The 23,239-nt window shown below is 41.1% G+C and overlaps 1 protein-coding gene across 1 annotated transcript in view; it reads right to left on the bottom strand.

Annotated features, from left to right (window-relative positions):
* Window positions 1-19,659: 19,659 nt before the first annotated feature.
* TRMT11 (tRNA methyltransferase 11 homolog) overlaps window positions 19,660-23,239 on the bottom strand; it is a 254,699-nt gene continuing 251,119 nt past the window's right edge. The window contains exon 14 of the mRNA XM_068231475.1: window positions 19,660-19,674. The gene's annotated coding sequence lies outside the window, so the exon portion shown is untranslated. The remainder of the gene's footprint in view (window positions 19,675-23,239) is intronic.

The following is a 23,239-nucleotide window of genomic DNA, read 5'->3' as shown; positions in this document are numbered from 1 at the left end:
TACAGAGGCTGGATCTGCCTATACAGCCCAGCCTCTGTTGCTATCCCAAACCCCCCTAAGGTACCCCTGCACTCTGCAATCCCTCATAAATCACAGCCACGCTGCTGACAAACAGCTTGTCAGAGCTGGCTGTGTTTATCTCTATAGTGTCAGTCTGCTGCTCTCCCCGCCTCCTGCAGAACTCCGGTCCCCGCCTGCAGCCCTTCCCTCCCTGCTGATTGGAGGGAAGGGACAGGGGCAGGGACTGGAGCTATGCAGGAGGCGGGGGAGCAGCTGAGACTGACACTACAGATGTAAACAAAGCCTCACAGTACGGCTGTGATTTATGAGGGAATGCAGAGTGCAGGGGGACCTTAGTGAGGTTTGGGATAGCAACAGAAGCTGGGCTGTATAGGCAGATCCAGCCTCTGTATGCAGATAACATTCTTTAAACACACCTCGGGTTCTCTTTAAGGAGGCCAAGAAAACCTATAAAGAAACAAAATGCCTAATTAAAAATATCGCACTAACAGCGATATTAAATTAAATATGTTGAAGAAGCTATTGCTATTACCCGCAGAGCAGATGCTTACAATTTTTAAACCCTTTATGAATACAATAATTGCACCAACTCTCTAGATTATAGACCTAAATTGGAAAAAAGAACCTGATATCCCCTTCTCCCCAGTTCATGGAGGACCAGATTTATTAATGCTAATGAAGGGCTGGTGCACACCGAGCGGCTTTTTCAGCGTTTCTGCAGCCGCTTGCGGCTGTGGATCCACTTGGTCAATGTATCTCAATGGGGTGGTGCACACCAGAGCGGGAGGCATTTTGCAGAAACGAAAAATGCCTGGGTGAGGCATTTTTTGGATTGTGGATGCGTTTCTGCCTCAATGTTAAGTATAGGAAAAACGCAAACCGCTCTGAAAAACGGCACTTCAGAGCGGTTTTGCAGGCGTTTTTTGTTACAGTAGCTGTTCAGTAACAGCTTTACTGTAACAATACAGGAAATCTACTACACCAAAACTGCTAGACAAAACCGCAAAACGCTAGCTGAAACGCTACAGAAAAAGAAGAAAAAGCGCTTCAAAATCTGCTAGCATTTTGCGGATCTGCTAGCGGGTTTTGGTGTGCACCGGGCCGAAGAGGGTATCCCGCACTTATGGTGCTGTGTTGCCAAAATTATACTCAAAATGGGAACGTGGACTTGAGCAATACTATTCATAATGTAATGAATGTCTCTTAGCATTCATTCCATCCAGTGGAAGTAACTGTAAAGACACGTTTTAATTTAAAGCTTCCACAGTGACACATTTTCACTTAAAGGAGATGTAAAAATTGTACATTTCTGGTTTATTTCAAATTATGATCTTGCCTTATGACCATTTACAATTAGGCTTTGTTGTATAAGTTAATTGATTGAATGAACACAATGGCTTAAATTCACAATGATCTGTTCAGTAAACATTTCGTGTTCAGTAATTTGCCTCATGTGGTAAAAAAATTTTTTTTCCAGTATTCACTAAGATTTTTCCACATAAGGTAATAGTTCTTTAATTTATTGCATAAAAAACTGCATGACAATTCACAAAGGTTTTTACCTCATGCAGTATTTAATTCGGTATTTGGTGGATTATTGCAGTATTTGAAATATGGACGCGAGATGTGATACAGATAGCACTTTTTTATTATACTGACAAGTAAAATGCAAGTCCAAGCTGCATAAAAATAACATACGGTAATTTGTATCAGCTCAAATCCATTAATATCTTTTTTTTACCATTTTTAATTACTACACAATTATTTTGTGCAATCGTGTTTTACAACACATATGAAATTAGGAAACAAATGTTTTCATTAACTTTGAAAACATTTCCCCGATTAGTTAAATCAGCTTTCCTCTATTCTAAACCTTCTGTTTCCCCTTCTTTCTCATTAACACTTTTATAACCTTACAAAATAGCTGGGGGTAAAAATCTCTTGTTTTACTGCATGGTCTATTCTTTGTGAAATAACATTTATGAGATATTTGCCTCACAAGTTGGTTATTTACCTCACAAGTCAGTCATTTTAGTTTTCCATGCAGTAACAGCCATCGTGAATTTAAATGTAACAAAATGTTAGATAAAATGTTATTTTTGCTTTACCACTTGCAATAATGCTTTGTGAATTAAGGCCATTAGGCCTGATCCATTTTATTTTTTTTCTCCTAAGTTTTCTCCTCGGTGGTAGTTTCCCATTATAAATAAAATGTTTTTAAGCTTCCAGCAAGCAAGAAAATACTCAGAATAATTTTGACAGTACCCTTTCACCTACTTTTTGGTACTTTTTCAATTGCAGAGTGCAAAGGTTATTTTAAATGTATGAAAGATGAAAAATGATCTCCTACAAGAAAGCTTGAATTGGATCAGGCCCAATATTTTTTAATAAGCACTTCTAAGAAGACAAATTAGGTAGTTTGCGATCCAGACTCCTATATGTAGTAGCAATGAAAGGTCTTCTACAACCTAAGTGTCCCAATAAAACTACTGTAATTTCTCTTTAGATATTCCCTGACATTCGATAAATATGGACCTTCACATACATATTGTAACTAGATTTGGGGTGGATGGCCTGAAACTGATGATGGAATATAAGAAAACAGCTACAAAGCTTGAATTACAGAAACCACCTAATCTTTAACCTCAGACATCAACATTATGAACAAACTCTTTGTGGCTTATGGTTGGACTCCGCAATAAAATATAATAGAGCCAACAAGATTTTACAGAAGACTGAAAAACAACTGTTCATTGAGTGTGTGAGAAAAACCCACAAGGCACTAAAGTAGCTTCAAAAATGAATGAGTGCCTACTTCAGCAGGAAAAGACAAAATCCCTAGACCACTTTTATATCTACACCTCTTTTCTGGTAAGCTACATTGAGCCCATATGATACATAACAAAAGGGTCCCACTCAGACCTCTTTGCAGCAGTATCATCTCAGTGGCTTCTGAAGTGGTGCATTACATTCAAAACTAAGAAGACTTTGCCAAGAATTTAGGGACAGAGGAGATTATTGGGCTCTCTGATATTCACGTGTAGAACCACTAAGACTGTGTGATACCCATGCCTCAGGTAAGTGAATTTTCTGTACTTATACAAATTAGTGTACAATTCTTCCTTTTATTTTAATTGAAAAAATTGCCAGTCATGATTATTATTCTACAACAGGGTTTCTCATATTTCTGCATATTTTGCAGAAAACCACAAATATTCACAGGTGAGGTAATTAGTGCCCCAGCAGAGCTCATTAGCTACCTCTGTGGGTTTCCACAAAATATACACTGTTGTGGGTACTTCAGGACAGAGTGTAGAAACCCTGTTCTAGATCACACAAAAAAGATGTTCAGTAGAGGATACCTTGTTTTTTGGAGGTGTTGTTTAAGAATAGCAATGGGAGGACTAGATGTGACACTTCCTAAGATGTTGAGACGGATGGAATGGAGAGGGTAAAGGAGGTGAAAACAGAGAAGTTCAGAAGAGAAAGAAAAGGAAGTAAAGAATGGAGAGTGTCCTGACTCCTGAGCAGGATCAGGTACATTCTGTCATTGTTGATTATGCCATTGAGATATGAACCAAGTAGGAGTCACACTTAGCAGGTGGTTAAATCATAAAGCCCTGTTGCCCATCATGCAGCCTAGGAGAAGCATCTTACCCTGCTACTTAAAATATAGCTCCCGAATAATTTGCTGTATGACCCAAATGGGAAAAAAGCATGTTATTGTTTGTACTGTTGTAATAGTGTTCTGTGTAGTATGGATATACTTTTGGTATTAGAAATATAAATAAAATAAAAAAGAATATCTAAACTAAAGTCCTGTAAACTGCTAGTGTTGCCAGTTACAGGTAGCCATGTGTAGCCACTGTGAGGGGCTTATTTGCTGTATATTTCTATTCCTTCACTGATTTATAATCATTAATCTGGCTGGCAAATACTTGAAGTTTAGAAGATGCTCAGCTGTAGATTCTGGGAATCAGCTGGTGATCATTGCAACCACCACACAAAGCAGAGGTGGGTTGGGAGTGGCTGAAGAAGCCCAGACAAAGGGATAGGATTGCAATTGGCTGAGGAGGCGGGCATGACATCACAGTGGTACAGCTGGGGCAGTTGGGGAGGAAGTAAACAAAATCAGATGCACCGTATGAGGAGAGATTCTGAGGAGAAGAGAGGAAATCAGCTAACGCTGTTGGAACTGAGAACATCACCTAAAGCTTTGTGTTCATTAGCACTAAGCCAATCATTGTATTTTAATGGGTGGTTAACCTCGCGCTTTTATGCACATTTCTATGCGTTTGATTTTATTGTGTAGGTTTTGTTTTCTCTTAACCATTTTCATGATATTGGCAAGTACATTTTTGCACATTTTCTTCATTGCTGCTTTTTTCTTGGTACAGAATTCTCTCTCCTAGCAACAGATTATCACATTACCGTATGTCATGCATGTAGTGTGTGTGGGTGGAGGAGGTTCATGAAGGAGAGGCGATACTCAGATGACTATTCACTTTTTTAAAATAAGTTATCTATTTTCCAAAATAATATAACGTTTTATACAGATATATATCTTCAGATTGTTTATTTCCTAACAGTCCCATGAAAACAGAAGTGACAATATAGTCACTCTAATCCTACTCTTTTCTACATTCTAAATACTTTTTTGCATGAATAGAAAATTATATTTTTCTTTTCCTGTTGTGAAATAATTTGCTTAGTGTTATGAGCAAATACATAATTATGAAAGAATCTAATAAATTGATAAAAAAAAATTTTAAAAGTGTATTAACATTATTTTCTCTTTTTTTTTAACTCTTAGTAAAATGAGTCAGAAGTGCATAAATTGTAAAACTGAGACTGTGCAAAGCAAACTGTAAAAAGATTATACATGTTGCTTTATGATTTCTAAATGTCTTACTTTAGCCTATTTTTTTTCTGAGCACTAAAATTACATTTATTGAAAGTTCAGTTTGTGTTATAATTGTCACACGGCCGTCCCCAGTACAACGCTGCCTTAAATCGCAGCGCTGTACAGTGTTATAAGATGGCGGTTTCACCATCTAAAAGTACCTAGCGGCGACCACCGCTGGGAGGCTGACGGTGGAGCGGAGCTCCGTCATTTAAGCGGGGATGCATGCACATCAGCACGCACGATCCCCTGCAAACTCCGCCCCCAGCACTTCAAGCCAATTGCCGTGGATTGGTCCTGGGGCTGCCGCGCTGCTCACGCCAATCGGTGTTGAGCAGTCATTAGGTAGTTAATGTAGCCACAATAGCAGTAGTGTGCAAAGCTATGGGTGTCAGTGGGCTGTGGAGTATCACACACAAAATAATAAACAGGAGACCGATGTACTAGCCCTCAAAAGAGATATTTGTAGTCAGTGAGGAACAAGAACACTCTCACTAACAGCAGCCAGCAGAGAATGAATACAATATGGCCACCACAACTGATTTTTAATAGAGGGGTGGGGGTCCAGGAGGGGGCGCTAGCTGATTGGCTGCCCTGTGTCTGCTGACTGTGAGGCAAGAGGTCAAAGTTTGGCTCCATGGTGATGTATAGGGGGCAGGTCGAACACAGCAAAAGTTCACAGTTTGCCAAGAACGCGAACAGTGGAAATTCGCTGGGAACTGTCCGTCGGCTAACAGTTCGGGCCATCTCTAATTAGCACGTGAGAATAATATTTCAGGAGAATAATATTTCATTGTTATTTGCTTAACAATGAGGGCACAAAGTTACAGACTTCCTTTTCCTCTATGAGAGACTGAAATATGAATTTCATTATCACCCATAATATCCATACATTCATTTTTCATACAGGTTACCTCACCAGTCTAAAATAAAACTGCATCTGCTTATGAAGAAGCCTTGTTAAATAGTACCTCCAGTGTAAACTAAAGTGGAACTAATCTTTTCCATATACTACCCTAATGTAGGTCTGGCGAATGAACGGGAATATAAATCGCAGGGAAATGACCATAACCTCTCTGATTAATTGCATTTATTTATTTGGGAAATTAGAGAACGGTAAGTTGCAGCACTAGTAATAGTTTCTTATCCACTGGCTGCACAGAGATCTGTGGAGTCACTCCTGCTACCACCATACAATTAGGAGGGAACTGAAAAAGTAAACTTTTGTGTCACTGTAATAAGTATTGCAGTTATTTTTCTTTTAATGACCATAAAGATTCAATAAAATGTTCATTTGAAATCTAAAAGCACTGTATAGCAAACAATTTAATTTAAGTGAATGATATCAGGATTCAGCAGAAGTTTCCCTGTTAAAAAAAGGATTTAAGTTTGCCTCAACAAATAGGGTTAATACGTTTTAAGGGATAAAGAAATACATGAGACAGCTGTGCCTGAAAAAATATTTCATAAAGAAAACTCCAATAATGAAGCCACAAGGATAATGTGAATATTTTTTGCACACAGATCTAGAGAATAAATCAAAGTTCATCCCCACCCATGAAATGAGTGACTCTTTGATGACCTTTGTGACAATGGTGTTACAAAATGTTTAAGGTGGCCACACACCATACAATTTTTTTTAATATCTACTCAATTTAAGAATTGCAATACATTTTTCTGACTGGTTGTAACATTTCAAAAATATGACCAATGTACCACACACCTATGTTCAATTTTTCACCAATTATGATAAAAATGATTGGAAACTTGCTAGGGTGTGCATACTAAAATCTTTAGAAAAATTTAAGAAACATTTCCAACATTCCAGACCGATAAAAAAAAAACGGAAATCCAATCGGATTTTTTCAGTCGAATGTAAAAAAAAGGTTTTGATTTTTTCGGGAGATCCAGTCATATTTATCGAATTGCTGTAAAATTGGATCATTTTATTGTATCGTGTGTGGCCATCTTTAGGAGGATCAAAATCACTCAGCTTTTGAATCTTACTAATAAAGAGAAAACAGCAATGAAAGAGAAAGAAAGAAATGAAAGAGAAGATTCAATGATTATAATCCAATAAGATAAGGGGAGGGGTAGTAATTCAGGGAATAGATGAGTAAAGAAAGGAAGTAGCGCAACAACTACCGTATTTTTCGCCGTATAAGACGCTCCGGCATATAAGACGCACCCAGATTTAGAAGGCAAAAATCAGGAAAAAAAGAAAAAAACTAAACCTTGGTGCATCTATGATGCAGGGGCGTCTTATGGACTTTTCACCCCCCAGTTACTCTACATACTATTACACTGACCACATAAGGGGACAGTGTAATAATTGCCTATTCCCATGTTGCCTGCCTGTGTTCCCCTATGTGGTCAGTGTAGGGATTGGCTGTTCCTGTGTCCCCCTGTGCCTGCTGTTTCCCCCTGTGCCTGTCATGTCCTCCTGTGCCAACCATACCCTTCTGTGCCAGCCATGTCCCCCTGTGGCAGCCATGTCCCCGTCAGTGTCCCTGTGCCAGGCATGTCCCCTGTGCCAGCCAAGTCCCCCTGTCAGTGTCCCTGTGCCAGCCATGTCCCCCTGTCAGTATCCCTGCGTGACCCCAGTGCACGTGTGCTGATTGCGTAATCACCGCGCGGCTAATTAGGACTCACCGGCCAGCGATGTTCGGCGGCTGCAACAGCGGTAGATGGGAGAAGAGGATCCCGAAGCAGGACTGGAGCCAGGAGCGCGGCGGCTGTAGCAGCAGGCATCGGTGGATGGCAGAAGAGGATCGCGAAGCAGGACTGGAGCCAGGAGCGCGGCGGCAGGAGCAGGTAACGTATATACCGCTTCCCTGCGCACCTCTGCATAACAAAATCTGTACCTTCGCCGCATAAGACGCACCCACTTTTCCCCAACAATTTTGGGGAAGAAAAAGTGCGTCTTATACGGCGAAAAATACGGTAAGTGATGGAAATATGTATAGAACGCTGAAAAAATAACAACAATACTTATTGGCGTGGAGCTAGAGTTCACTTTTTCAGTTTCCTCCTATTTGGGAAATTACACTGGAGGTACTCTTTGCATTATCTTCACTAAGACATTAATTTGGACTCCAGAAGATATTGGGCTTGATTCACAAAGCCGTGATAATGTTTTTGCGCGCACTATAACGTGCGTAACGTTTTGTGTGTGCAAATGCGAATTTTTGCATGAAAAGGGCCACGATTTTGCACACAAATTCGGCTGCGCGCGCGTCTCCTGCTTGGGAGGCGGAGCTCCGCCCCTCCTTCAGTCTCCCAGCGGCGATCGCCACTTGGGAGACTGTTAGACGGCGCCGTTTATTTACTGGGTACAGCGCTGCGATCTGAGGCAGCGCTGTACTGGGGACAGCCGTGTTACGTGGCTGTCCCCCTGGGGCACAAGAGAGCGATTGGCAGTGATAGGCTGAAGCCTATCACGTCCGATCACTGTGATAGGCTGGCCGGGGGAGGGAGGGAGGGAGGGAGGGAGGGAAAAAAAATAAGTTTATTTAAAAAAAATGACAATAAAGATTCGTAAAAAAATAAATAAACAACTGGGGGGCAATGAGACCCCACCAACAGAAAGCTCTGTTGGTGGGGAGAAAAGGGGGGGGTGGGGGATCACTTGTGTGGTGTGTTGTGCGAGCCTTGCAGCTTGGCCTTAAAGCTGCAGTGGCCCATTTCAGTAAAAATGGCCTGGTCTTTAGGGGGGTTTAGCACTGTGGTCCTTAAGTGGTTAAATGAGATGATATTGCATTATTACAGTACTGAGGAAGAGGCAGTTACGTCAGTTTAGCTCTGTACACTGATCTAATTTTTAATTCAGCTTGCTTACAAGTAAACTTTGTTTATGAGAACAAAGTTATCAAGCATAGTATTTCTAAATGAGCCTGTGACATGGGAGCCTCAAACTGTTCTGAAAGCTATGCATTGGTCAAGATGTGGAAAATGTGTAACAAGCTCCTACTTTGCTCACCTAATTACTCATTTAGCAAGATGTGAAGTTTATAGAAAAAGAGGACAGGTTCCAAGGGTTGCCAAACAGATCCAGCTCATCTTCAGTCACTTTTGGAGACTATTAACTGTCTGAAAATAGATATTTTAATGACATTAACTTAAATAAAGTCTTGCAGAGAGCTGATTTATGTTTTGTAACAGTATACAATGAAGGTGCAGTTTCTCCAAGTGCTGCATTGAACATTTTTAGGGAAAATGAAACAGTTAGATGCTGTTCTTGAGTAAGTGGTTGTATAAAAAACAGTGCGAGTTTATGAATAAAGCTGTAGAAGAGGCATCACCCTTTGCACCGACCTATGTAGTTAGAATACAGTAGTCAACCCCTTTTTTGAATTTGTAGAAACTATGCTGTGCTTTCGCTATGCACATGTATTGTATAAATAATGTCCTCGATGATTGATTTTTGCTTTAGAAACGATTATCCATAATGCTCTTCTAACATGCACAGCTTATCTCGCTGACAAGTAGTTTGTCCTGTTCTATGGAAAGGAGGAGTTTAGAGAGAGTGGCCATAAAAATTTCAGTCATAAGCTCAGCAGGAAGTACCATTGTACTTGGCTGATGGCAAATGTAACAGAGTGGCTAGTTGGCCACTTACCAACACACTTGATTAAAACATTTTCCTCCAGCTGCTAATGACGACATCAGGGGGAATGAGATGGGTGCATGGCTGTGTGTGCCTATCTAAAGGGATGCTTACTCATCCATGCATGCTGGGTTCCTGGGGATGAAGGTCTGGAAGGAAGAAGCTGGCTAATCATATTGGTTTTTGGAAGAACTGGCCATACCACTGGGGCACTAGCGAGGTAAGTCCCTTACTTTTCAATTGCCAGTGATCATTTTAATTTGTCGTTCGACCTTTTTATTTCCTACCATCCATTTACATTATCTTATTGATTGCAATTCCTTATATATCCGAAGAAGGAAACCTAGGTGACCACGAACAGCAGAAGTTTGGGCACTGCCTTAGGTGCCTGTATAATTAGCGACTATAATGGGAAATTTGGGCGCTCGGTAACTAGTGGGTGCTAGGGCTAGCCACAATGAAAAATACAGCAAAATATGGCTACAAGTAGCGGGCATTTGTGCTCACTATTTGCAGCCATATTTTGCACTGCGGGCATCCCCAGCGCCCACTATTTATCAGGCACTGCAGGCACTCAAATTTACCACTATAGCCGGTTTTTATATAGGCGCCTATAGCAGTGGCCAGAAATTTTAGTTTTTTCACCGGATGGGGGGGGGGGGGGGGGGGGCGTGGTTAATGTTAGGACTGCAGGGGGGTTAAGGTTAGACATTGTAGAGGGAGGGTTCTGTGTGAGAATAGAGTTAGATTTTGCAAAAGAAAAATACCACTGTAAAATTGTAGAATATTGGTAAAATATGATTCTATTTTATTTAATTCTGTGCAACACACATTATTTCACAAGGCTTTATTTTCTCTTTCAAGTATTCACTCAGTAAGGCATGTATGTTGGTACCATCTACAGGTCACTGATAGCATGTTATAACATTCATAAAATCTCAGTCTATTTAGATTAGGATCAATGCATGCAGGCCCTCAAAGCAAAATCTCATTTCATGAGTACAGGCAAGCGAAATTGGCTTCACATGGTTTAATGCATAAATCCTGTTTTATGCTTAGTTGGCAAATAAACGTATATTTGCTCTGGCAACGGTTTCTAAAATGTACGTTAGAGATGGTGGTCACAGCTGTGCTTCTATGTTGGTAAAATGCATTTTGAGGCAGAATCAAAAAATAGTTTTCACAATACCAAAAGTGTATTTATTCCAGTGCACTGATTACAGATACATTTGAACCTTGAAAGGAGCCCTGAACAGAACACAATATTATCATATAGGCATTGAGTTGGGTGAGCAGAGATAAAACCTTCCCTTTCAACTAACTAAAATTGTGACAGCATTCGCACTGATGATGTTAGCTGAAACTTTGGTCAAAGTGAATGAAAACTCTGTTGATGCTCAGAAGTGGAATAAAAGTGACTTTTCACTACAATCTTTTTGAAAAGAAAAAATGTCCAACAAACCAGGAATATAGTAGAAGAGAACTCGAGGCAGCCTGGGACACCAAAGAGATATACTTACCTAGGAAGAGAGTAGCCTTTGGATCTGCCCTTCTTGCCCTCACCCCGATTGCCAGGTCCCTCTGGAAGTTTGTGGCTGCGCTCCTCTTCATGCCCTCGTGAGTACAGCCACATTTGCGCAGTAACATGGAGCTGCTCGTGGACAAGCTACTCCTACTTACTGCAGAGGCATAAGGATTGTTACCACAAAACCATATCTGATACCATATCCACCAAGCTCTTGTCGGATATGTTTTTGGGGGTTCGCACACGGCACTGTTGGGGGTCAGGAGTAGGGATGGTCAATGAAATGCAAAAAAAATGCAAGTTGAACAAGCACTATGCTAATTGTGTATGCAAATTTATGCAGCTTGAACATGAACCAATCAAATCCTGCTGAGGTAAAATTCAATTGGTCCATTTTCATGCTGCATAAATTGGCATACAACATTTGCATAATCCTGCATCAAATTAAATTATTTGCACCTCATTGACCATCCCTAGCCAGGATGACACAGGAAGCCTCTGCGGGATCCAAAGGCTTCCATCTTCCTAGGTAAGTATCTATCTTTTTTCCCCAATCTGCCTCGGTGCACATTCAAGTGTAAGGCTCTGTCCATACCATTTTCATTGCCATGAATTTTATTGGACTGGTTAGTGAACAAAAATGGGCAGATCACAGACTGCAGTGATCTTCTGTGTGCCAGTTCACATTTATCTGTTTTTGTCTATTGAGTTCTGTTGCAGGCAGGAAAGTCCTCCTGCAGTGCTTAGAAAGTTACCATATATTTAAGTCTATGGCCTAAATTCACTAAGCTTATCTCCTGTCTTTAATAACGTTTCTAGAGTTATCACCATGGTGATGAGGCATGTCGTATTCAGGAAACATTTTATCTCAGGCAAACCTAAAGTTAACTCTTCTGTCTTTAAGTTAACTCTTCAATCCGTAAAATAACTCCACAGTTAAAGACAGGCTGTTTATTAACTGCGTGTGAAAATAACTACAGAGAAGGTAAATTAACTACAGAGGAGGTAAATTAACTACAGAGGAGGTAACTTAAGGAATGACGAGATAAGATAACTCTCTTACTGTGTGGAGGTAAGTTTTCTCTTGCCCTATTATCTCCAGCATGATCTTAGTGAATTGAGGCCTATGTCTTTTTCTTGAGAACCTGTGTAACATTGTGGCATGATGAGTAGTAATTCTTGCTTGAGGCTCACTAGTACATGCATATTGCTCAGGTTAGGAAAGTGTACACATTTAAAACAGTGGCTACGCAGCATGTAACCTTGCTTCACATACTTTTATGTTATGTCCATTCTTTTGCCCTGCTTCCTATCTGTCGCGACCATACCCACTTTTTCCTGTGGCATACCACATTTCCTCTTTAGACAGATCCCAAAACTGCCCCATGTTAAGATGTTTTTACAGGTATGCTTAATTATTACAAATATGTTTTATTCAAAATATAATATGATTATGTAACTTTTCAAAGGCAGTTGTTATTTGTGACATTAATAATGTTAGCTGTTACAATGTTTATTAATACTGCAAAATAAAAAGTGACTTAAACACAGTGGCAAAGTGAATAGCACTCTGCTGTTGCTAGGACCCCAGGTTTGAATCTCTGCCCTGACACTATCTGGATGGAGTCTGTATAGTTAGGGCCCGTTCACACTGCACGCGTTTCCAGCCGCGTTTTGGAAACGCGTGCAGGTGGCCAAAACGCACGACATCAGACATTGCATAGAGTGCAATGTCTGATGTTCACACTGCATGCGGTCCGGGAACGCATGCTGCATGCAGATTTTGCAAAAACGCGTGGCTGTCCCATTCACTTTTCAGTGATGGGATCAGCCACGCAACGCACACAAACGCGGATGGCCATGCGTTCGTACGCGTTGCGGTCCGCACGCGTTCCGCACGCATAGCCATCCGCATTTCTGATCTGAACGGGCCCTTAGTCTCTTCATGTTTGTATAGGTTTAACCAGGGCGTTCTGGCTTCCTCTTATTCTTTGCTGTGGAAAATGTCTGTGCTTTATAAATGCAATATAACAACTATTTATTTAATGAAAGTTAGCACAGATGTTCAAGTTTGTATAGAACTTACTCACCTAGCTTGCTCAATTAAGCATTTTTAAAGTATAGGTGGATAAGAAAACCAAATAAAATTAGGACGTTGGTGTATGATGGAGCACAAATGTAAAATAAGGAACCTTTTTTTATTATATCATACTATGCACTTACTATACATAAGGAATGCCGCATATCTCTATAAGTGTCATGTATTTGAGTACTTTTTGGCTGTATATATAACTATATGTGTATTTTTTATTGCATATTTGTTATCTTTTATTTATTATTGTATTTATTTTAAGTTAAAGAGCTGTGTCCTTTAGTTTTTGAGTACCCTGTTTGTGTCTTAAAGGCACACTTCTCGACCTGAGAAAGCGGCTTACGCCGTAAAATGCGTTTTCATTTTTAAGTGCGCAATAAAATGTTGTTTTTATTCTAGTCAAAGGACTGCTTATTCAAGGTAGGATCGAATTTACTACAACCTTAGAACTGTTACCTACCTTATATTTATATTGGTACATACCTCACTAATATTTGGAATACCCTGGGCGCCTCCTACCCTAGTTTGTTAACTTTTTTTTTACTAAGTTTCACTTTTAGTTTTTTAAGTTTCACGTTAGTTTTTTTTTCTCATTTAGTTTTATCTCAAATAGCTGTGTCAGAATAATTCCTAATTTAGAAACAGCTTAGTGGACTGATTGAGTTGTCTAAAAATAAGCCATTTTTAGTAAATACATTTAGACAGACATACTTATTTAGAATTAGGATTTCAGAAAGGAAAATTACCCCTGCATGTACACACGACAAAAGCAGAAAGCATCTTATTTTGCAGATGATGGATGGTGAGAATGGCTTGAAATCACTGTTGTCTGTACACTTGCACCAGTGTAAGCAGGAATGAACACATGTTGTGAGCAAGTAGTGACCCAAACTAAATCTTCACTTCTTGTGGAACTTAGTAAATTCAAAAGGTTTAAATGCTGACGTGACTGCTTGTTCCACATACATATTTATACTTTACTGATAGCATTTCTAGTATGTCACATTGTAGACTAGACTGTGATTGTCTCTCTCACGGTCTTATTTAGGCATAACCTTAGCCAGGAACTTAGGTTTTTTTTCCGCCTTTATCATATCTTTTTGAGAGTTTTTCCACATGCACTAAAAAAAGCATAGTTGACTGGAAATTCATAAATAGAATAAAAGATATATGTTCTTTCCATCTGCAGCATAGCAGGGCAGGCAAGATTTGTGGCATTTCTCTAATCAGTGATAAAACTATGATTATGCTAGGAACAAAGTCTGCAAGCATTTTTTGCATTTGGATTTTTACTCTTGATGCCGGTTAGAGCTACTCGTTTTCAGTATAAGGCCAAGGGAAATAAACATCATTGTTTAAAGAATCTGATGTTTTTTTCTGATTCAAAAGTAGCTCACCATAAATATTCTAATGTAAAGGACCTATAAATAGCACAGTTTACGGACTTTATTAGAAGACATCGAAATACGGAGAGTGAATATGATAGATTTTGTATAAACATTATTTAGCTTATTTTAAATAATCATCGGATCACACAACTGGGCGTACTTGGTACCCTTGGTTTCATTTCCTGCTGGTAATAACAGTGTTACATATGCAACAGAGGAAATATCATGAAATGCTCATTATTAAGCATGTTTAGGCCAGCTTTTTATTTATGGTTTGTATTACCCATAGCCAAGCATTAATCTGATTTATGTGAGCCCAGTAGAGATATTTGTCGACCGCTTGCTATAATCACGCAGGCTCCTTTTTCCTGCGCATTGCACTAACACTCAGATAAGTCTGATAAAGTTAGAAGCTGGCTTGTGTGTTATTTTCTCTTGGTTGGAATATGACAAGAACAGAAATGAAGGTCATGGGAAGGATAGAACCACCAGTGGTAAATTTAGGGAAAGCAGTGTCTAAAATATTTTTTATATGCCATAGTATCTGACTTGGACAATGTGCCTGTTTGAAATCAGTGGACCTCCAGGCAACCACAGTACAAATAACCTGCCAATGCCTTAGCTAATGAGCCTAACATGCTATGTACCTCAACCCCACACACATGGACGTTCTGCCTTATAGTTACCGAACTTAAAAATAACAAGGATCTATTGAATATTATGTTTCTGGGAACTTTTAAACAATTCTCTACACATAAAAAAGTAATATATTTGAGATTTTGGTAAACTGAGGAATGCATATTCATAATTTATGTTCAGCAGTCTGGAAACTACTTTATGTCTCAGCGATAAAAATAAAAATATTTATGGAACCCTTAAAGGGAAACTAACTTGTAAATGAAAATAATTAAGTGCAGCCTTACTAACCTTTTTGTGCTGCCTCTGTAGTAAAATAGTGAAGATCATTCTTAAGAAACTGGTGGAGCTCCCACATTTTTTTCATTGCATTATTTGTATAAAATAAGTGAAATTTTACATGTGACTGCATGCACTTTATCAGTCTCTTTCATTTATTAACTGTTCAGATTGTCGAAAGGAAAGCTACACTTTTGCTTGGAAAAATGCAATCCATTCAAATGAACTTTTTTGTGATTTTATGTGCATATAAAACACAGGTATTCTACAGAATTTCTAAAAGATATTAGTAGTAGAAAAGTTTTTGTACAGTGTTAGCCAAACAAATTATGTAGGTAGAAAAAAAACTTGTAAAAGTAATACCTTTTAATGGTTAACTGATATAGTTAAATTATGCAAGCTTTCTGGGATCTAGTCCCCTTCTTCAAGCATATTTCCAGATGTTCGCTGAAGTAAAACCAGTAAAGTTTTACTTCAGCTAACATCTGGAAATATGCCTGAAGAAGGGGACTAGATCCCAGAAAGCTTGCATATTTTAACTCTATCTTTTAGCCATTAAAAGGTCTTAGGGTGGCCATACACTTATAGATTTGCAGCAGATTCGACCATCAGATAGATTTCTGTCAGAAGCCTGTCAAGTCGAATCTGACAGGAATCTATCTGATGTGTGCCACACACTAAGAACAGATTTCCAATAGATTTCAGAATGAAATCTATTGGAAATCGATCTAAATGCATTATTGGACCATAAGATTCGAAACAACTCAATGGGTCATGGATCTGCTACCTGCAGCAGATCGACCTAGATCTTCCATCCTGTCAAATAGATCAAATAGATCGAAATTGTTCAAAATTGGCTGCAAATCAATCGATCTGGGAATTTGATAGAATCAATTTCTGATCGATCGATTCTGGCTGAAATCGACCAGTGTATGGGCCCCTTTACTTTTACAAGTTTTTTTTTTCTACCTACTTAACCAGATATTAGAAAAGTGCTTGAGATTGTGGCCAGTAAATGGATAAGTCTAGGAGGCAAATCCAATTCTCTTTTTCTCCTTTATTTTTACCTAAGAGATCATTTTTCATCTTCTGTTTAAAATAACTTTTCAGTACCCTGCAGTTGAAAAACTACCAAAAAGTAGGGGGAAAAATATTGTCAAAATTATTCTAAGCATTTTCTTCCTTGCTGGATGCTTAAAGGGCATTTTATTGATAAGATGTGAAAAGGGGAAAGCTTAGGAGAAAAAGTGAGTTGAGTCAGGGCCCAGGGTGTAAGGATCCGCTCAGCTGGCTGCACAGGCAGACAGCTGTTTGACCATTCCTTATGTCTGAGGGATGCAGGTCTCTGGAAAGGAGACCTGGCTTCATCTTGCAACTTTCAGAGTTGCTTTGCTGAGGGATTTGCATACATGCAAATTGCCCAGCTGTCCCCTTTGAGGGCTGGCAGTATAAGAAGCTATGTTTCCCAGAGTCCTTTGCTGGTCATTCCTTCAGGGTTTGTTGAGTGTCAGCCATGCTATATCTCATCAAAGTTATCTTAGAGTAATTCCTGGGACTGCACTAGGCAGTTTCCCTAGTGCAGTTAGATTGTATATCTGTTTTGTCTGTCTGTTGCGATTGTCCTGTCCCAGCGGTGGTCGACAGGAAATCGTTCTGGTTGTCTGGGTGCTAACCGGAGCAGCGGTTGCTACCGGTAGTCCCTTCTGATCTGTCTTGCTTGGATCGCACTAGCCTCTAGCGGTAGTGGCAGTGGATCCTTCTGTTCTGTCTTGGCTGGATTGCACTAGCCTTGCGCTAGCGCTGTGGATCCTTCTGTTCTGTTTTCCTGGATCGCACTAGCCTCTAGCGGTAGTGCTGTGGATCCTTCTGATCTGTCTTGCCTGGATCGCACCAGCCTTGCGCTAGTGCTGTGGATCCTTCTGTTCTGTTTTCCTGAAGTATAGCTGGAGCAGCGGTTGCTACCAGCTATCTCATCTGCCTGTCTTGCTTGGATCGCACTAGCCCCTAGCGGTAGCGGCTGTGGATCCTTCTGATCTGCAATTCTGTTTCTGTACCTGGATCGCACTCGCTCTGGCGGTAAGAGCAGTGGATCTTTCCTAGCTTATTCCTGTTTTCCGTTTGTCTGTCTTGTCTGATACGAATGCTTGCTGTAGGCTCGGTGAGTTAACCACTAAGCAAACGCTCGCGTTCTTTGTTTCGCGTTTGTCTGTCGGTGGTTAGTTAGGCGTGCTTGTCTCTGTTGTGCTTAACACGCGGAGACCGCGCTGTAAACGCGTTCGCTGTTGCGAATGAGTGCGGTGTTTGCGTTTAGTTAGTGTTTGTTATTTTCGTTACTTCTCATTGTCGTTTGCTGTGCCTTTGCTACTCTCATGCCCTGTCTTGCTTCAGCCTTGTGTCACCTCTGGCAGTCGCCTCTCTCGCGATTGCGTTCCTACTTTTGTTTCTGCTGATGTGTGTTCACCGTTGCAGGGTCACGACTAGATTGGTGAACACACATTTATCCTGTACCTGTGCTCTTTCTCTTTAAGGGCTGTTCAGCCCCGCATTGTCTTGATCTGTACAATCCCCATCTGGCATCTGTGGCCATGCAGTGGTTGTACTCGTACTCGTCTGCACTCCACAGCGCCATCTGCTGGTGGGAATTGCCCTCTACTGGTGCTTGCACCAAAGCTGGGTTCCCCCCTTCATACGCTTGTGGAGGATTTCCGCCGTATCAGCGCACGCCTTGTGTGCGGATCACGGAGATTATTCTGCAATCGTTACACAGGGTCCATAGGCAAGTCACCTTTTCTCCTGAGTTTTCTCCTTGGTGATATTTTTAAACTTGTCAATAAAATGCCCTTTAAGCCACCAGCAAGCAAGAAAATGCTCAAAATAATTTTAATAGTTCTTTTTCATTTACTTTTTGGTACTTTTTTAGTTGAAAAGTGCTGGGAAGTTATTTAAAATAGAAGATGAAAAACTATATCCTGGGAGGTGGTAGGCTAGGGATGTTATACCTCTAGGTTTAGAGTTATTTGCATGCACTCTTTTTTAGGGTAATTAATGATGAAACACAATATATTTGATCAAGAAACTGATGTGTAATTATCTGAATGGCTGGTCACAGTCTTGTGATCATATTTCACTTTTGCATTTTCTAGCTTACCTAAAGATTCAGACGTGAGACATTGGGCCGTATGCAATTCACTTTTTCACCTTTTTTCTCCTAGGAGATAATTTTTCATTTTTGATTTAAAAGAACTTTCCAGCACTTTCAACTAAAAAAGTACGAAAAAGTAGGTGCAAAAAGTACTATCAAAATAATTTGGAGCATTTTCTTCCTTTCTGGTGGCTTAAAATGTATTTTATTGACAAGTTTAAAAATATCACCTTGGAGAAAACCCAGAGGAAAAAGTTAATTGCATATGGGCCATGATCGGGTCAAGTCCTGTGTAAAATAAAATGATCAACGCTACTTAGCACAAGTAGTCCACAGGACTTTACACGTTTGAATGTATGAAAAAAATAAAGTATAGCAACGTGAATGAAGGATCGGTAGCAATAAGAATATGGAGCCCAGATGCCTATTATTTGCATTCCCATGGTCTTATAATGGAACAGTTTACATCATGTCGTGCACTACATTGCAGCAGACCAAACCACAGCTAAGAAGCGGAAAGCTGATACTCCCTAAATGAGTTTGCCCTGAAGTGTTACCAATATTATCCTTTTCACTATGTCTGCCATGTTCTTGCCACTACTGCTATAGAAGGCAATATTCCAAGAGAACAGATTCCAACACACACATATGTACACGCTGCACCGCTTGGAAAAAATCATTCTCATAAAACTAAATGGGGAATAAGCTCATTTCGATTATCTGCTTGCCAACATCTAATGAAAAAGTAAAAGGAGAAATCAGACTTTATTGCTTGTGAAACATGCAGAATATCCAATATATGTAACTCATTTTAATTTGCTAGTAAATTAAGCTCAAGGAAAAAAAAGGCAGAGAAATTTAGGGATCTGAATAATTCTGTTGAGAGTTGGCTGCTTGTTTTAAAGTGGAGAGATGGGATTTGAGGAGGGGAGCCATTCTCATGGATTGTTTCATTACACGTATTTATCAGATGTCTCTGGAGTGAGATATACCTGATGCCTCCCAAAACGGAACTCAGAGATGATCATATACTTATTAAATATTGCTTTCTGTGGTCTTCTGTCAAATGAAATTCAGGATGGCTATAAATATAATACAAATAATGTAGTTAAATGAATTGACCAAAATAGATTTACATACAGATCAACTACCAACATTATTTAATAGAAGTTGAGGTTCAAATGACAATAAATATAACATCTATGGGTTAGAGGTTTAGAGAACCATAAATCCAGTAGACTATTATAAACCATTGCTACATTAGTACAGTACAAATGAAAAAAAACAAACAAACAATTCACACCTTATTGAAATAAATAAAAAAAGAGTCCCTCTGGTACTATTGCACTTCCTTTGCAGTCCACAGTGTAGTGACAAGTCATATATCTAGAACACCATTGCTGTATTAGCATATGTAATTAAAAAAATAAAAAAACATGATCAATTCACACTTTTTTTGAAATAAATAAGAAAGTCTCTGTGGCACTATTGCACTTTCTTTGCAGTTCACTGTTTAATTACTTTTAAGTACAGTGTACACTTTTATTTACAATTTTCACTATTAACAGGATATTTTTGCAGAATTTGGGGATCAGTGTGCATCGCCCTTTACTGTATACCAGCTTGTAGGTAGCTGGCTACTGACTGCTAAATCTGTTGGACCAATCTCAGATGATCTAAGACAGTCTTTCTACAATGGAAACTTGATTACTTAAACATTACTTTTGACCAAAAATATTTATACTCTTTGTATATTATAGTCTTTGGGAATTGTTAGTTAAAAAAAAGCTAGATACTTACCTAGGGAGAGGTAAGGCTCTGGGTCCCTCTCCTCTCCTGGTGCCCGTTCCAGCGCAGGATCCCCCGTAGCAGCATTCAACCAATTCGGTCAAATGCTGCTATCTCCGCCGCTGAAGGGAGGCTTCGTAATTCTTTGAGTTGCTGCCACCGCAACAGGTGCACCGGGACAGGTGCACCGGGAGTGGAGACCCAGAGCTTTCCCTCTCCTTAGGTAAGTATCTGGTTTATTTTTTTTTTATTATAGACTCCCATTGACTGTAATGTTCTCTACATAGTAATGCAACAATAGTTTATAATGCCATATTACACTGAATGTATTACTTGTGTTTCTTTTAAACGCTACTTGACTTTCATATAGTATAAGTTTCAATAAATGTTTACCCGATGTTTAGAGATCAGCGTTCAGCCTGCAGTTAAATTAGCTTTAATGTAATGAATGTAGAATGTATCTCTTATTGTGCAGAATAACTTGTTGAACTTAAAGAGGCACTTAAGCCAAATAAAAAAAAGAGTTTTACTCACCTGGGGCTTCCCTCAGCCCCCTGCAGCTGTCCGGTGCCCTCCCAGCCTCGCTCCGATCCTCCTGGACCCGCCGGCGACCACTTCCAGTTTCGACCGTCAGGACCTGACAGGCTGGGAACGCGAGTGATTCTTCGCGTTCCCAGCCACAATAGCGCCCTCTATGTTGCCATAGCAGCCCTCTATGCTGCTATAGCAACATAGAGGGAGCTATTGTGGCTGGGAACGCGAAGAATCACTCACGTTCCCAGCCTGTCTGGTCCTGATGGCGAAACCAAAAGTGGTCACCGGCAGGTCCAGGAGCATCGGAGCGAGGCTGTGAGGGCACCGGACAGCTGCAGGAGGCTGAGGGAAGCCCCAGGTGAGTAAAACTCATTTTTTTTTATTTGGCTTAAGGTTCACTTTAAGGTCCATTTTCTATCAACTTCTTTCCCAATCCGCTGTATTGTAGGAATAACTTAAAGCACAGTGCATATGATGATCAAGATGGCACCGGACTAGGTAGCCACGGCACACAGGGCTCCGGCCTTTTTAAAAAAAAATTTCACCTTTTTCTACTCGGCTTTCCTCCCTGGTTGCAGACCTCGACTGCTGGTCTGCATGTAGCCAACCCTCGCTGCTTACCCTGCTGCCAGAAACAGATGCTGCTCTCTGCAGTCACAGAGGAAACTGGGATGCCGCACGGCGGATCCTGATCAGCGGTGGGAGGCTGCTGCATCCATTGCTGCATCCACTGAGGGCCTGTTGCCACCGACCCACCAGCCGCTATGTGCGGTTGGTCACTCCTCTGCTGCGGTGCGGGGGAGATACCCATCCTCCGCAGCCCAGGATCGCTGAGGCTACCCGACCCAAGCAGCCGGATCCCCTCCACCACGTGGGCTGCTGCACGCTGTTAAGGAGTCCAGGACGCCAGGACGGAGCACGTGAGACACTCCACGTGCAGAAGAGGCCTGACCACCGCCATCCGAGAAACGCGGCTGCTTCACCACCGCGACCACAGGGCCGGATGCCGCCGTCCCACATGTACATTCTAGATGGAGCTGCCCACTGTGCCTGCTCACCATCAGTCTGGCCGCCACCGCTAGCGAAAGGCACAGCCACCACCAGAAATGCACAGCATCGTTTGGCTGCCCTTGCATCAGCTGACGCCGCCGCCCCTGTGGTCCGGACCCCCGCGTCGGGACACCTCTGCTGTCGCTGCCAGAGAGTCCGTGCCGCTTCGGGCACACTCAGGTCTGTCTCAGCCCTCCAGGCAGGCTGCAGCTAGGGGTGAGGCTATTTCAAGTTCCCTGCAATTGTTCTGATGGAGCCTGCATTGCAGGCCTACTGTATGTGAACATTTGTGCCTCTGGGCCTGCTGCCCCTGTCTGCTACTAGTCCCATTGGTGCTGTCCAGGAGAGCTGAGGGAGTCAGACCACCATCTTTTCCCCTAGTGAGACCTGGCCCTCTGCCACTGAACGTGCTGGGGTGCTCCATGGCCGCTGGACCCTGTTCCACTGGTCTGCCCATATGCATGGACCCATACAGCTACCTGCTTCACTTTGGGCCAGCCACCCTGGTCCCCACATGGGTCGTCCAGTCGCTCCAGCATCTTTGTGCTGGCATGGCAAGGTCCTTTCACACTGGGGTCAACGCAAGACCTTGCAGCCATGGACCCACCACAGTCACAAGCCAGTCATCTGGGACACTAGCTAACCAGCCATTTTGTGGACTGCAATCCCGAGGGATCTCACTCTTACTGCTCCATCTTTAGCTTTACTTCTCTCCCTTTCTTCTCCTCTCTCTCTCTTCCCAGGATAGACTGGGGGGACATCTGATTCAAAGTATCGCTGCAGAAGCGTTTTGAGTGCCTGGATGCCAGCAGATTCCCCCCCTGGTCCTTTCTCCTGGGTCCATCTTTCTACAAGCTCCTCTATGCTTACACTCTATATCTATGTCTATATAAGTTTTGTACATGCTGTAGGATCTACTGTATGTATCGGCAGAAACTGTATGTATTTACTGTACTGTACCTACTGTATGCTCAATGTACTTTTTTGTTACTGTACCATCACTGACCCTGTATGTGCCAAAATCAATTCCGGGTACAGCTCACGTTGTACTTGGCGAAATAAATTCTGATATGATTTATATGAACTCTAATGACTACACCTATAGGACTGTATCCAGCAAGTGCTGAAAAGGCATATATATACTCCAATGGCTTTCCACCTGGAACTGCACAGGCAATCTTGGTGCAATGGCTCTGCAGTCACAGACATCAGTAATAGAAAAAAACAATATTTTAGACCCTTTAAGTTAAAGGGGAACTGAAGAGAGAGGTATAT

The sequence above is a fragment of the Hyperolius riggenbachi genome, chromosome 4 (assembly GCF_040937935.1).
Source record: "Hyperolius riggenbachi isolate aHypRig1 chromosome 4, aHypRig1.pri, whole genome shotgun sequence".
Classification (NCBI taxonomy): domain Eukaryota; kingdom Metazoa; phylum Chordata; class Amphibia; order Anura; family Hyperoliidae; genus Hyperolius; species Hyperolius riggenbachi.
This window is presented reverse-complemented; position numbering and strand designations above follow the sequence as displayed.